Raw genomic sequence first — 15736 nt, forward strand, 5'->3', positions numbered from 1 at the left:
ACTCCTTATCCTCATAGCGAACAATGGTGCGAATGTATCTTATCCATTCGCTAAAGTTCGTTCCATCGAAAGTGACCTTTTGGCAAAGGCTCATCAATGTGAAAGAACTAGCAGCAGTGTTGTTTGCGTTCGACATCTACAAATAGAAAAGGACAAAGATAGATTACAATATGAATCCCTAATTATCACCCAATAAGAAAATTAGGGCTAGGATCCAAAAACAATATTTACATATTAGAAAAGGGATGCCGTAATCTAACATGCAAATAAATTGAAGGTAAGTGAATGACGATTCACTAATTCTCCACCACAAAACCTAACTATAAGTCCTAAGTGTATTGAGAATTCCTAGGTTCGGATGAGATTCATTGAAACTGTTCAATGACATGTTTAAATCTCGATGTGCCCCTCTTGTTTGTGACTAGGATACCGAGGATCACAAAGCGGGTGTGAATTACTATGCAAATTCACATGGTGCCTTCATTGTAACGATCACCTATTCGATGTGCCGGTAAACCACACACGCTCCATCGAACAATGATAAACAATGAATCACCCTTTGCCACCTTTGCCTAGAACTAATTAGTGTGCTGGTAAACCACACACGCTCCACTAACTTCTTAGCAAGGGTGCAAAGTGTAATTTCATGGGATTGCATCAATTCACGTTTCCTAAAGTAACTAAGATTGGGAAATTTTAAAATATGTGTAGTTACTTTGTATTAGATATTATACTTTTAATGAGAGGATGAGGTTTCCCTATCCTACCCGTTCGGCTAACGACCCTCCACCGATCAAGCAAGCGGTGGGTGTGAGTGTACACCCATTAAGCGCCATTTTATAGGCCGCAACCTTATACCCACCTTATAGATCGGCTTCATGAATGAGGCCAACTAACGGTAAGACTAGCATTTTAGTTATACATATATATATATATATATATATATATATATATATATATATATATATATATATATATTAATCTTGTAATATTATATTAGTATAGGGTTGTATTTTAAACCTTTTAAAAATCTAGGGTTTGAAATGTAAATTGTCTAAATTAAAACTTTTAATCACAAAATGTAAATTTCAAAACTTGAGGACAAGTTTTAAACATTTAAAACATGGAGGATCAAATAACAAATAATTTCAATTAACAATTAATTTCCTAATTATCTATATTTGATTTATTCAAGATTTCTTGCAAGATAATTACCAAAATAATCAAAATAATTAATTAATTATCATATAAGGAAATTAAATATTTTATTAGTTGATAAATATCTTTAATTAGATCAAGATTATAGTCATATATATCAAAAAATCGGATTAGGGTTGATCTAATATGATTAAGGTAAGTTTCCATAAGATAATCATGAAGAAATCCCGAATCTGGCCATTCCTGACGCTTGGACTCGCCGAATGCACCAAGTGACTCGCTGAGTCAGGCCAACTCGTCGAGTCCACTATGGAACTCGCCGAGTTCATGACTCAGAACACACAAAAATCGAATTTTGCAGTTAAGTTTCAAACAAATAAGCAACAATTTAATGAAAACCAAGCTAGGCTCTGATACCACTGATGGGTTTTAGCCATAAGAACTTTCCTATGTGCGCATGCAAAACCCTAATGCTTGGATCTAGGCTTTCTAATTAAACATGATTTGAATCCAAGACTTCTAATGACTAATTAGGTATAAGAACAATACTAAATCAGATCTAGAATCATACCTTTGAATCTTTTGTTTGATCTTGTTGTCTTGGAGCTCTAGAGTCACAATTGTCACTCCTCTAATGGCTTACAAACACCAAATAGCAAGGAGGATGATTTGAGGGAGAGGAGAGGGGAGGGAATTCGGCCAGGGGTTCTCTACTTTAGATCAAGTGCCGATTTCCCTTTGCCATAGGGTCTATTTATACTTGTAGACTCCTTAAGGGTTACAACCTAAACCCTAGTTGGATAATCTTCTCTTAAAGCAATCCAAATCCATTCCTTAGATAGACTTGGACGATTTGAAGCTATCCCTAGCTTCTAGAATCCGTCCACCATCTATCCAATATGGATTTACATTCTAAAGTTTAACTATCAAACAATTGACAGTTCATACCCTCTTATTTAATTAATCTCTTTAAATCAACAAATTAATACCAATTAATTTATGACTTATATTAATCAAATAACAATATTATTATTCTTTATATTATTCTCATAATATATTAATAATATTTATTCTCTCTTAATAAATCATCCTATCAAGTTGCTATGGTGAAGGCAACCCAAAAGGACCATGCACAACCGGGTCAAATACTTGCCTAATATAGTTGCAGCCTTAGACACTATTCCAACACATAATACATGTATAAAACATTCAATCAATACTCATTTCAAATAACACATAGAATATAAACACACAACACGTATTATATAGAGAATACTTCGTATTTATGTGTTAGACGAAAGTAACTACACACTCACTTGATAAGATGATTATCGGACAGCACTTCGACTCTAAAAGTAGTATTCTTCGGTGAAACCAGGATGCTTCCTTGAAAACCGGGTTTTCTCGCGGGCAGAGCTTCGGCTCGGGAACGCTGTTTCTCGGGATCTTCGGGGCTTCGGGACTTGCTTCGGGTGTCGGGATTGATACCGGGACTTTGGGGGTATAAATTGCCAAGAAATAAGAAGAATAAGGGTGAAAGAGAAGAATTTGAGCAACAAGGTTCGGCTGCCCTCGAGATCTATTTATAGGGTGCTGAGCACCGGATTACGCTGGGCGTACTCAAAGGTTACGCGGGGCGTAATGCCTCGTCGATTCGGATATTATCTGAATAAATCATTTTATTTATATATTTTAATTATTTAAAATCTTCAAAAATTCATATCATCCTCATACGAGCTCCGTTTTCGACGTTCTTTATATCCACGCGTAGGTGAGACTAAGCTCTACAACTCTCGTTTAGACTCCATTGACTAATTTTGAATTTATTTTTATTATATTATTTTTAGTAGGCCGGGACAGGAAAACTCCATTAGAAATTCATAACTTCTTCATCTGACATCCGTTTTCGTCTGTCTTTCCACCGTTGGACTACTATCGACGAGATCTTCGATTCTCGTTTATATTGTTTCAGCTAGAAATCACTCGATCTCATATTTGAACTTTGGGCTGCATATCGCTAAGTCGAAACTTAGAAACATCATAACTTCCTCATACGAAGTCAGATTTAGACGTTTTTTTATGCACGCTCTCAGTTTAACATATTCTACAATTTTCGTTTAGATCACTAAGGCTAAATATCGCTCTATTGTAAATTCACTATTTACGTCATTCAGCGTCGTGCCGGTTCTGGCGCGAAACTTCGACAGGTCATAACTTCTTCGTTATAACTCGGATTTCGGCATTCTTTATATATTCGGAAACCTTGCCATGACCACTACAACTTAATGTATCAATATTGATTTTATCTAACATTTTATTTTTACGCTTATTTGTATTCTTAATTCATTTAAGCCACATAATTAAGCATAAAACACATAATACTCAAATAATACATTCTTATTATTTCAAAACGGGTTAGAAAGGTTAACCTAGACTGTTACATCATCATTAATGCCTAGCCTATAAACACGGGCGTTACACAGTCTCCTCTTTTCAATGATATTTGGACCGACAAAGCACCTTATATGTCGTTCACGGTGAACGGACATTCATAACACACATGAAAAGTGTTATGAATTCCACTCAGTTCTTCTAGTAGTTCAAGCTTGTAAGCTTGATTCCCAACCCTCTGAAGAACTTTAAACGGTCCAATAAACTTTGGACTTAACTTTCCCCTTTTGCCAAACCTTATAAGTCCCTTCCATGGTGAGACTTTAAGCAAAACCGAATCTCCAACTTCAAAAGTCATCAGTCATCGCTTGTTGTCAGCATAACTCTTTTGACGATCCTGAGCTGCTAACATTAACTCCCTAATTATTTTCAACTTTTCAGCAGTTTGATGGACTATCTCGGGTCCCATAAACTGCTTTTCCCCAGCCTCAAGCCAACAAGACGACGTACGACATTTTTGTCCGTACATAGCTTGATAAGGTGTCATCTTTATGCTCAAGTGGAAACTATTATTGTAGGAGAATTCTACCAAAGGTAAATGTTCATCCTAGTTACCTTGGAATTCCAGGGTACATGCTCTCAGCATATCTTCAAGCGTTTGTATCGTTCGCTCGCTTTGACCATCAGTTTGTGGATGGTAAGTTGTACTGAAACAAAACTTAGTACCCAATTCCTCTTGTAGACTTCTCCAAAATCATGAGGTGAAACGGCTGTCACGATCTGACACAATCGTTAACGGAACACCATGAAGCCTCACAATTTCCTTCACGTAAGAATTCGCAAGCTTATGCATAGACCATTTTTCATTGACGGCTATGAAGTGTGCACTCTTAGTGAAGCGATCAACGACTACCCAAATCATGTCGTGACCATTCTTTATTCTGGGCAGTTTAGTGACAAAATCCATAGCAATGTCTTCCCATTTACCCATAGGCACAGGTAAAGGTTCTAAACTCCCGTATGGTTTTTGATGTTATGCCTTGACCCGCGCACATGTCACATACTCTGCCACGTACTTTGCAATATCAAACTTCATCGTCGTCCACCAGTAATAGGGTTTCAGGTCCCTATACATTTTAGTGCTACCAGGATGAATTGAGTACATGGTTTTGTGAGCTTCTTCCATCAGAAGATCTCTTATTCCTCCTGACTTAGGTACCCAAATACGATCTTGGAATACCTTCAGTCCATGACCATTTGTACATGGTTTTGTATGCTATGTATGATAAGGACCGGAAGGTTAAGATGATATTTATGTATGTGCTATGCATGTTACGTATGGTAAGGACCAGAAGGTCAAGATGATATGGACCGGAAGGTCAAGAGGGTACGGACCGAAAGGTCGATAGGGGTAGGATCGGAAGGTCTACCAGAATTCGGGACGGAAGTCCCCTGAGACACGTGGATCGGAAGATCCCACCGAGTTATGGCATGGAAAGGCGTATGTGTGGTATGTGGTATTTTGGGGAACTCACTAAGCATTTATGCTTACAGTGTTGTGTTATGTGTTTCAGGTACTAGTGACGATCGCGGGAAGGCGCCGGCATGATCAGTACACACACGAGGAGTTTTACATGTTATGATCTTGGTATGTAATGTTATGGGTTGTTATGTGATACAATGACATTTTTATAACTATTATGAATGAAAGTGTGTTTTTAAAATGTGAAAAATTGTTTTGAAAATTTTACGTCGTTACAACATTTTTATCATTATATCATTGTACTTCCTATTTATACCAAATTAGAATGCTAGAATTTGTTATAGTTTTTAAAATACGATGTCTTAATAAGGAAATGTTGGAAGTATAATGTTGTAATTGAAAGAAATGATAGAGAATGGTAAAATAGTCATTTTTATTATTCAACATAAAAATTCAGAGGTTCCAAACAAAAAGAAATATTAAAATTCAGATCTTAAAAATTCAAACCTCTTTAAAAATTTATTTCAAAATTCAGATCTTAAAATAAGATCCTAACAAACGAGCCCCTTAGTCCACTATGTACATACTTGTACACACTTCTACTTCAACAACACCAATTCAATAATCATTCCATTTCATGGTGGATTTAGACTACCTTCATTGTCAACCCAACCCAACCCATTTATTTATTAAAAAAAATATTTTTTTCTATCTTCCATATACACAACCTAACTAACCATGAACTTTTATCCATATTAGCAATCCAACCCAATCCTCTATTTTATTTTTAAAAAATTATCAAAAAATATATCAACATTAGACTCATTTTTTAGATAATTTTATTTTATGTATTTTAATATATTTTGTTTATTTTTAAAAATAATATAACATCTATTTTTTTTATAAAATAAATGAAATATAAAAAGAAAAATGAGAGAAAAAGATGGTGAACTATGATGAGCTGGGTTGTGGGGGCAATCCGCTCACACTATTTCATTTATTTTTTTAATTTTTTGGATGAACCATGGTGAGCTGCTCACCAATAGGGATAGTCTTAGACTACCCCTATTGGTATGTCAAAAGTATAGTTCACCAATAAAAAAAAATGAGACAACCCAACACGATCTCATGACCATGAACTCAGCTCATCATATTTTTACGATCTCATGACCATGAACTCAGCTCATCATATTTTTACCTTTTTCATTGTTCGAGTGTCAACTACTAAGGGGGATTATATTAATTTTCATAAACCAAAAGTAAAATTGAAATAAATATATTTTGACTTTAAAATAAATTATATATAAAAATTATATCAATATTAATCTCATTTTGTAGAGAAAAATAATTATGTATTAAAAAATAAAATAAAATATACTAAAATACATAATTTATTTTTCACTATAAAATGAAATGAGATTAATATTGATATAATTTTTATATATAATTTTTTAGATGGAACTTGTGTTGGATTGAATTAGCAACGACGGATAAAATTTTGGTATCACTAGGACGTATATTTTAATAAGAAAAATATGTGTTGGGTTGAATTAGCAACGAGGGATAAAATTTTGGTATGATTTGGACCTATATTTTAATAAGAAAAATAATAATTTTTTAATATATAGTTGGATTGGATTGAACAGTGATAGTCTAAGGAATTGAGGATGGGACCGACACCCTTAGGGTCCTCCTATATGCACGAATTGTTTCGTGTATTACTTCGAAATTAGTAAACTAATATTATAAATTTTTGAAATACAATCATATGATCATGTTGCGACTGACGCATTCCCATTAAATTCTATATTTTACTTTTTGCCCTTTTTATTTGGATTGATTTTCAAAATATATATAACTTAAAGTTTTTATTTTATATTTAGTCTCTTTTTATTTTAGTAATTTTGAAACAATTAACAAATAAAAGTTGTAAATTAACTTAAGAAATCACAATCTATTACATACGTTAAAAATACATTAATATTATAAATTTATTTTTTTGTTGAATTAATATTCGTTAAACTAGATTTGTTTCATGATTTGTTATATATAAATGGATGTATATTTTTTAGGCAAACTCGCTATATAATAGTAAAATGAAAACTCCAATAACTAAAGTTATAAACAAAACGAATAAATATGAACGATTTTTTTTTATATTCGTTCGTTTATATTTAACCAAACAAATAAACGAATATGGCTGAATTGATGAACGTTCAGTTTGTTTACAATTATATATATATATATATATATATATATATATATATATATATATATATATATATATATATATATATATATAAGAGATAGATCCGGTAAGAAATTTTTTTTGGTAGGAAGGTAAGAAGTTTTTTTTCTACATATTTTTTTTGACGAACAAAAGAAATGAATCACTAGATGATTCACAAAAAAAAATTCCCAAAAAAACATCTTTATGATTCATTTTTAAGTAAATTAAGAAAAAATTCACTTTTGTGACAATTTTAGTGAATAACAACAAAATCATTGTATAAATGAATCATCGAGATGTTTTTTTGAGAATTTTTTCTTGTGAATCATCTTACAAATGAATCATCTAATGATTCATTTTGTTTGTTCGCGAAAAAAATATGTAGAAAAAAAATTTCTTACCTTCTTACAAAAAATTTCCTTCTTATTTGATCTTGATTCTATATATATATATATATATATATATATATATATATATATATATATATATATATATGTATGTTATATTGTTTCTAGTAACTATTGTGTGCCAGAATGCACAAATCTGGACCACTGGATGAATAGAATCAACAGTCATGATCTGAGGGTCTATGATATTACCATAGGGTAGCATGTATCATATAATCACATAAATTTCACCAAAATGGTATGTTGGTCAATTAACCTATTTTAAAAAAGGAAATTTTCGGATTTTAAGGGATCATTAATTCCCTTATTTTTTAAAAATCTGATTTTTTTTAATTAATTCTAATTAAATTTTAATATTATTTTTAATAATAACCGATTTTATTCATCGTCTCCCCTCTTATTCCAGAAAAGCACCACCACTTCTGGCTTAGCCTCAAATAATCACACCGTCACTGCAATTACAGGCCTCCGGTAAGGTGGGCGACTTCGTGATTATACGACTGGTGAACAAGAACATATTTATACAAACCAAGACAATGCAAGAAACAGTTGGGACCAAACCATGGGGAAGATCGATGCACTCAGAGATAGCGACTCCAAAACCCAGACCCTAACTTCCTCAAACACGACTCGCTTTACTCGCATTTAGAATTACCCTTATTAAAATAATATGTGTGCTGATAAAATGTATTAATATGTGTCGATAAAATGTATTAATATGTGTGCCGATAAAATAATCGTTTTATCGATAAAATATAGTATTACAATTTTATACCTTCGGTTTACATTGTAGTTTTAGAAAAGACCCTAGATTTTATCAATTTAAATCTTAAACCCTTAAAACTTTATTAATTTTGAAAACTAACAAATAGAAACATATTACTTATTCATAAAAGTTGTTTAATTAAAATGATCTCATGAATACATTTACAAGAAGAGTAATGATGAATATTATTAAATATTAATAGAAAAAAATTAATTTGTTAAATAAGAAATATAAACTATGAAACATTAACAAAAATAGAAGCGATAAAAATGAAATTTTGGTTACAATTTCTTTCTATATATAGTGGATTGGTATTTCTTATATGGTAAACTGAAAGCGACTTGCTCCTTAAAAGCAAAGATATGATATTTGTTATAAATATTAATTTTATTAAATGACAAGTTGGGAAGAATGGATGGGTGACACATATTATGAGGTATTTGTACTTAACCTTTCTTATTATTATTATTATTATTATTATTATTATTATTATATATGTTTTTCTCTTTGTTATGTTTAAAGAGATGATATTCATTCAATGGAGACAAATGAAGTACATGAAAATAATAGCTTCAATGAAAGTAACTATTTTTTCGACGACACATCACCATTCGAAACGGATATTCATCCAATGGACACAAATGAAGCAGATGAAAATGAAAGTTTGAACGAAAGTCGTTATTTCTTCGATGACACATCACCCTTCAAAACAAATAAGGTATAAATTCATTAGTATGTTGTTACTGTAATGTAAGCATCAAATGGATTTGTTGGCTACTAATAATAATATAATTGTCAGGTGTTCAATTCTCGTCAAGAATTGATGGATTGGGTGCAAAATATGGCAAATACTTTAGGTTATGTCATCGTCATAAAAAATTCTAAACGTAACTTTAATGTTGTATTTCAATGTGACCGTGGAGGTACATACAAAAGTACACAAATCTCCAAAAAAAAAAAAAACAGGGACAAAAAAATTTAATTGTCCATTTAGCCTACAGGGTAAATATTCGCCAGTAGATAATTCTTGGAAGATAAAAATGATATGTGAATTTCATAACCATGAGCCGTCATTATATTTAAAAGGTCATCCTTATCCACGACGGGTAACTGAATATGAATGTCGAATAGTGGAAGATTTGTTGAAAAAAAATGTCAAACCAAAAGATATATTATCTGCACTAAAAAACCTAAATCCAAAAAATATATCTACTCTCAAAACTATCTACAATGCAGACGAAAAACTTCGACGTAGGGAGAGAGAAGGTAAAACTCAAATGCAAGGTGTTATGGAATTTCTAGATCAAAATGGATATGTTTATTATAGTCGTGCAAATGTTTTGACAAATAAGTTAGAAGATTTATTCTTTGCTCATCCAATATCATTAGAAATATGGCGTGCATTTCCACATGTCTTGTTAATGGATGTAACATATAAGACAAACAAGTACGGGATGCCTCTATTGGAGATTGTTGGTGTAACTCCAACAAATATGATATTTTCCATTGCATTTGTGTACATGCATGAAGAAAAACAGTCCAACTATGTTTGGGCTTTAGACTGTCTAAAATCGATAATGGAAGGATGTATGTTGCCGCGTGTTATTGTGACTGATAGAGAAATGGCTCTCATGAACGCATACATTATTATATTTCCAGATGCTAAAGGATTACTTTGCAGATGACATATAAATAACAGTATCATGAAGTAATGCAAATCATGTTGGGATGTTCTTTATACGTCATGGACGAGGTTGGTTAACTCTGAAACAAAGGAAGCATACAACAAGAATTTGGCACAAGTTGAAAAAATTACGAAGAATTATCCAGGTATTTTTAAATATACATTATAATATGTTATAATTCATTACATCAACTGAAATTTTTTATGTATTTCAGATGCATTTTCTTATCTAAACAAAACATGGTTGACACCACACAAAGAAAAGTTTGTGTCTGCATGGACGATAAGTTTCTTAACTTTGGCAACCACACAACTAATAGAGCTGAAAGTCAACATGCCAAGTTAAAAAGATATGTCGAAACATCACGATCAAATATCGCCAAATCATTGAAGCGTATTGCTGATGTTGTTGAGTCACAATACACAGGTATAAAAGCGAGTCTTGCGCATAACAAAATTTTGATTGTACATCGGTACTACGAAATACCACATCTAAAACCATTGTGTCGTTTCGTTTCAATTTATGCACTTTATATCATTTTCAAAGAATATGAGCGGTCCAAAGAATTTGGATTTGTTTATGAAAATTGTGGATGTCAAGTACGTACAAGTTATGGGCTGCCATGTGCGCATGAACAAGCTATATTTGTTAAAAAGGGTCATTGTGTACCGCTTCATTCAGTAGATAAGTTTTGGAAGAAACTTGATTTATTAGAATGCAAATCGTTAGAAGATGACAATTTGGGTTGTGCAGTTGAGGTAAATATGTTTAATGCTCATTACGAAAAACAATCAAGACCTGTTAAGTTAAGTTTAGCAAGGAAGTTACTAAACTTAATCACGCCGTCAACAACTTCAGTTTCTGAACCTGCTACTCACAAAAATACTCGTGGGCGCCCCTCCTTAAAGAAGAAACTTTTCAAGAAAACCCATATCGATTTAAACCAGGACCCACCAACTCAAGATCCACCACCTCAAGATCAACTGACTCAAGCGCCACCAACTCAATATCCGTCTCGACGTAGCATTTCTACTTATACGCCTGATTATATGCGGTCTAATTTGTTTGATCTAAACCAGAAACCGGATAGGCACAGTACGTACTCGTTCCGAGAACCTCCAATGTTCAACTCAACTTTTAATCAGGAACAATCGATGCATAGCTCGTACTTCAACCAAGAACAAGTAATGTATAATTCAAATCCACTTATGAATGAAATTCCGTATGAATTTCATCCATATGTCACAAACATACAAAACGTGAGGGGAGATGGAAATTGTGGGTTTCGTGCAATAGCTACGTGTCTCGGTTATAGTGAAGATATTTGGCGTCAAATCCGCTTAGATTTACAGAATGAGTTGTTAGCACACCCAGCTGAGTACGCACAAATTTTTTATTACGATTTAAACACCATACATCACTCATTTGATTTCAATGGATCACATTTCGCACCAAAAGATCGTTGGTTGATTATGCCGGTCACTAGCTTTCTCATTGCTAACAAGTATAATGTAATAGTTATTTTTCTAAGCAAAGATAGTCCATCAACATGTTTTCCACTATGGCTTGGTCCACAAGACATCTCAACTCATAGAGTTGTTGTTATTGCTCTTGTTAGAGGTGATCATTATGTGAAGGTTGATTTATATGGAGCATATCCAATGCCTACTATTTTACCACTTTGGCGTCACAATAGATCATCACGGTCTGCTGGATGGGAAACTGTTTATGCTGCTCGCCTGAATTCCTACATTTCTCCATTTGCAACACACAGTAATTGTAACAATTATACAGTTATAATATCTGACAATTAATAAAATCAAATTTATGTTTTGTTGTTTATAATTATTAAGATCTCTATAAATTAAAAAAAATGTTTTTTTTAATTTAACAAACTTATATATGTGCGATTCTGATGTCTCTAAAAAAAGATTAAATATTTTGAAGTACAATTTAGAAACTAATCACAGTCTACAAAATATATATATATATATATATATATATATATATATATATATATATATATATATATATATATATATATATATATATATATATATATATATATATATATAAAAGTTTTAAAAAGTGTAAGGTTTGATTTGAAAATAAATACAAGTATAAAGTATTGAATTGAAAACTTACATCTTCTTTAATTTTTAACAATAGCCGATGCAAATTCAATTTAATATTATTAAAAACTAGAAGATCTGTAAGATCATTTAGCAATTTTATAAAATTTTAGAAATAATTAGAGAACATATATTGACTATATGATATAATGAATTTAATCTATTTGTTCATTTCTTTTGTTTTTTATAGGAGAATTGGTGATTTAGGTGGTGAAGATTCTATACTTGATTTCTTAGTTAACTTCACAAGCCTTTCCATTCTGTATGACTTCACTAATCACTACCTTCTCATTTACTTTTGTTTTGATTATTAGTTTTTACGTTAAATGATTAAAATGCCCTTTATTAGTTATAAAGTTTTGGAAATATTTAATGTAACTCAACCTTTGTGTATAGCTCCTTGAGAAGCTCAAGAGTGGGTGGCGAAATTCCTTCACAAATTGGCACTTTTGTCAACTTACAAATCCTGTAAGATATTGTTTCTTTTTTACTTAATGGACTTAACAGATACAGGACTTTGAAGGTAACTGTTTCTTTTTGACTTAATATGTTAAAGGGACTTAAGCTTCAACAAATTAACAGGCGCCATACCGGACTCTTTACAAGATTCACAATCTTTGCATTTCTTGTAAGTATTTGGATTTTTATTTATTTTTTTATTTTTTTAAATTAAAAGATTACAAATCTTCAATTAAAACACAATTTTATAAAATTTTCAGGTATCTTGGAAGCAATGACTTAAATGGGGTGATTCCACCGAATATCATAACTCCACAGCTCCGGGCATTGTAAGTTTTCATATAAATTGACTATTTTGCCCTTCGATATTCATGTGTTTAATTTTTTTTTATAATCTTACAACAGAGATGTCTCCTTCAATTCCATCACTGGGAATTTGCCTGCTAATTTCACCAAAATTGGAAGATCAATGTGAGTTTCAACTTTCAAAAACATTTAAAAAGTAAGAATCATTAAAACACTGCATAAAATGTAACAGTTCTTCTACAGGAATGCTGTAGGAACTTTGGTAAATGGAGATGGCTTACTAGAAGGGTAAAATTTCATGGTGTGCTTCATCATCTTCATCTAATCCAATTTTCTTGAGATGTTTTCTGTCAAGAACTGATTATGAATCAGTGCAGGAAAACCTCTGAGATCTCACGTTGCCTGGTAACTGATAACCAGTGCACAGAAAAGGTTCCAGTCAGTAAGTTCCATGAACATCAAAAAGTCTCAGAAAATTTGAGGAATTCATATCAATTTGGACTTTATTTGAATGGCTGTCGATTCGTTTGCTGTAAAATGTGGTGGATCTTCAATGGTATCCACATATGGTGTTGCATTCGATGATGATTCAGAAACCCTAGGAGCTTCATCAGTCTACACAGGTTCGAATAACAGATGGGTAGTAAGCAACACAGGGAGTTTCATATCGAACCCTAATGGACCTCAATACACGACACAGACAGCTTCTCAAATTACAGCTACTTTAGATTCCGAGTTGTATAAAACAGCAAGAATCTCACCAAATTCGTTGAGGTAATACGGATTGGGATTGAGAAACGCGAAATACAATGTCGAACTCCATTTTTCTGAAATACAAATGGATGATGATTCAGGATCATCATGGAAAGGTCTCGGAAGACGCTTGTTCGATGTTTACATCCAGGTACATCGATTGATTACAGATTGAGATCAGATTCAGATATTGTGGTTCATGTTTAACCTAATTTTGATGTAACAAAATTGAAAAGGGAGAAAGGGTTATTCAAGATTTCAACATAAGAAACGAAGCACAGGGATCAAATAAGGCGTTGGTGAGATCATTTGAAGCGAACGTGACGAACACGATCATTGATGTTCATCTGGTGTGGGCTGGAAAGGGTACTTGTTGCATTCCGGTTCAAAGCACATTTGGCCCCTTGATCTCGGCTATACATGTTTCACAAGGTTAGTTTTCCGGCCACCGGCGAGCATTAGGGTTCATAGGTTCAAATGCCAATTTCTTCATTTCTTGAGGAATAATCTTTGTTTTGTTTTACTAGTATCTTCCCGTGGTGGTTCTTCCAACGACAAGAAGCAGGTCGGAAGGATCGTCAGAATAACACTCGGAGGTGTCGCCGGAATTTTCATAGCATGCTCTGTTTTTTACTTATGGTGGAAGAGGAAGACCCCAGAACATGTTCGTATCCTTACAGATTCGCCCAAGAAGAACTTAACTTCCGTCTAGATGAACAAATCTCCCTTCTTGTGGCGTATGATCTGCATTCTGCATGTTGAATCTGTGTATGCATTGTAGTAATATTAAAAAACGGTGTGCGTCATAATGATATAGCTAGATGTCAAGGGACTAAATATGAAAAATAGTAAAAGTCTTGGGTCAAGGTTGACTTTCACTAGTTAGTTGCTATTTCACTTTTTATTATAGTTTTCTTTTGCCATTGTTGTAATCTCATTTCTCTGTTTGTATAGGTAAGAAATAATGATGCAACAGATTTGTGGTCATTTTGTTGGTTTCTCCCATTAAAATTTTCTTCTTGATTTGTTGTTTCTTTTTAATTAATCTTGTTATCCAATTTTAGGTTACTTTAAGTTCGTTTATATTTGAACAATCGTTTTTAGGGATTTTCAAATCCCCAAAGTGAGATGGTTTTTTAATTTATTTGGCTTGTTGAGAAACTTCATAGATACCTTCTCCCTATTTCAGACCTTTCTTCATAGAGGCTTTGCTTTCTCCCTCTTTCAAACAAATATGTTATTAAACAAAAACTAAATATTGAAATGGTTTTTTTAGATAAATAATAATGCCCTTTTGCCATTGTTAGATAAATATGTTTGCTTCAAGATCCATGTTTTAGGTGAAGTTTCTAACTTTTAGATTGTGGGAATAAAATCATGTATATCTTGTAATTTTGTATGATAAAAGGGCATTATTATGTCGTTTTGTTTAAGGCATTGAAAATCTTATGACTAGCCGATCATATGTGATTCAATTTGTAGAATGACAATACTTGGTTTGAAAACCAACATTTGAGTCAAATATCCGGTTAATGAGTATGTAAGTAGTTTAGGAATCAACTTTGTTATAAGACTAGCTGTGACACCCATGTATTACATGAGTTTACTTAAAAAAAAAAATATAAAATTTTAACAATTTGAAAAGTTTGAATTTATAAGAAATGAGAAAAAATTTGAATTATTAAAATTAATGAGCCTTTAATGTATTAAATACATTACATATATAAATCATTTCTAATAAATATGTTACATATATATATTATCTTACATATTAAATGTGGAATTTTTATTTAATAAAATGAAAAATACAACAAAATGACAAGTGGAAAATAGAAAATTCTAAAATTCTAAAAAATGACATGTGTCCAAACAAATGAGAAATGGATGTGGCAAAAAGTTAGAGAGGATTACAAACTTAAAACTAAGTTTTTTTTTATATATACTAATTTAAATTCGAAGACATGTT

At 32.2% G+C, this 15736-nt stretch overlaps 1 pseudogene; it reads left to right on the forward strand.

Moving 5' to 3' along the window:
• The first annotated feature begins 12401 nt into the window (after positions 1–12401).
• LOC128134081 (probable LRR receptor-like serine/threonine-protein kinase At1g56130) lies at positions 12402–14795 on the forward strand (annotated as a pseudogene).
• Positions 14796–15736: the final 941 nt, after the last annotated feature.

This window comes from Lactuca sativa, chromosome 5, assembly GCF_002870075.4.
Source record: "Lactuca sativa cultivar Salinas chromosome 5, Lsat_Salinas_v11, whole genome shotgun sequence".
NCBI lineage: Eukaryota > Viridiplantae > Streptophyta > Magnoliopsida > Asterales > Asteraceae > Lactuca > Lactuca sativa.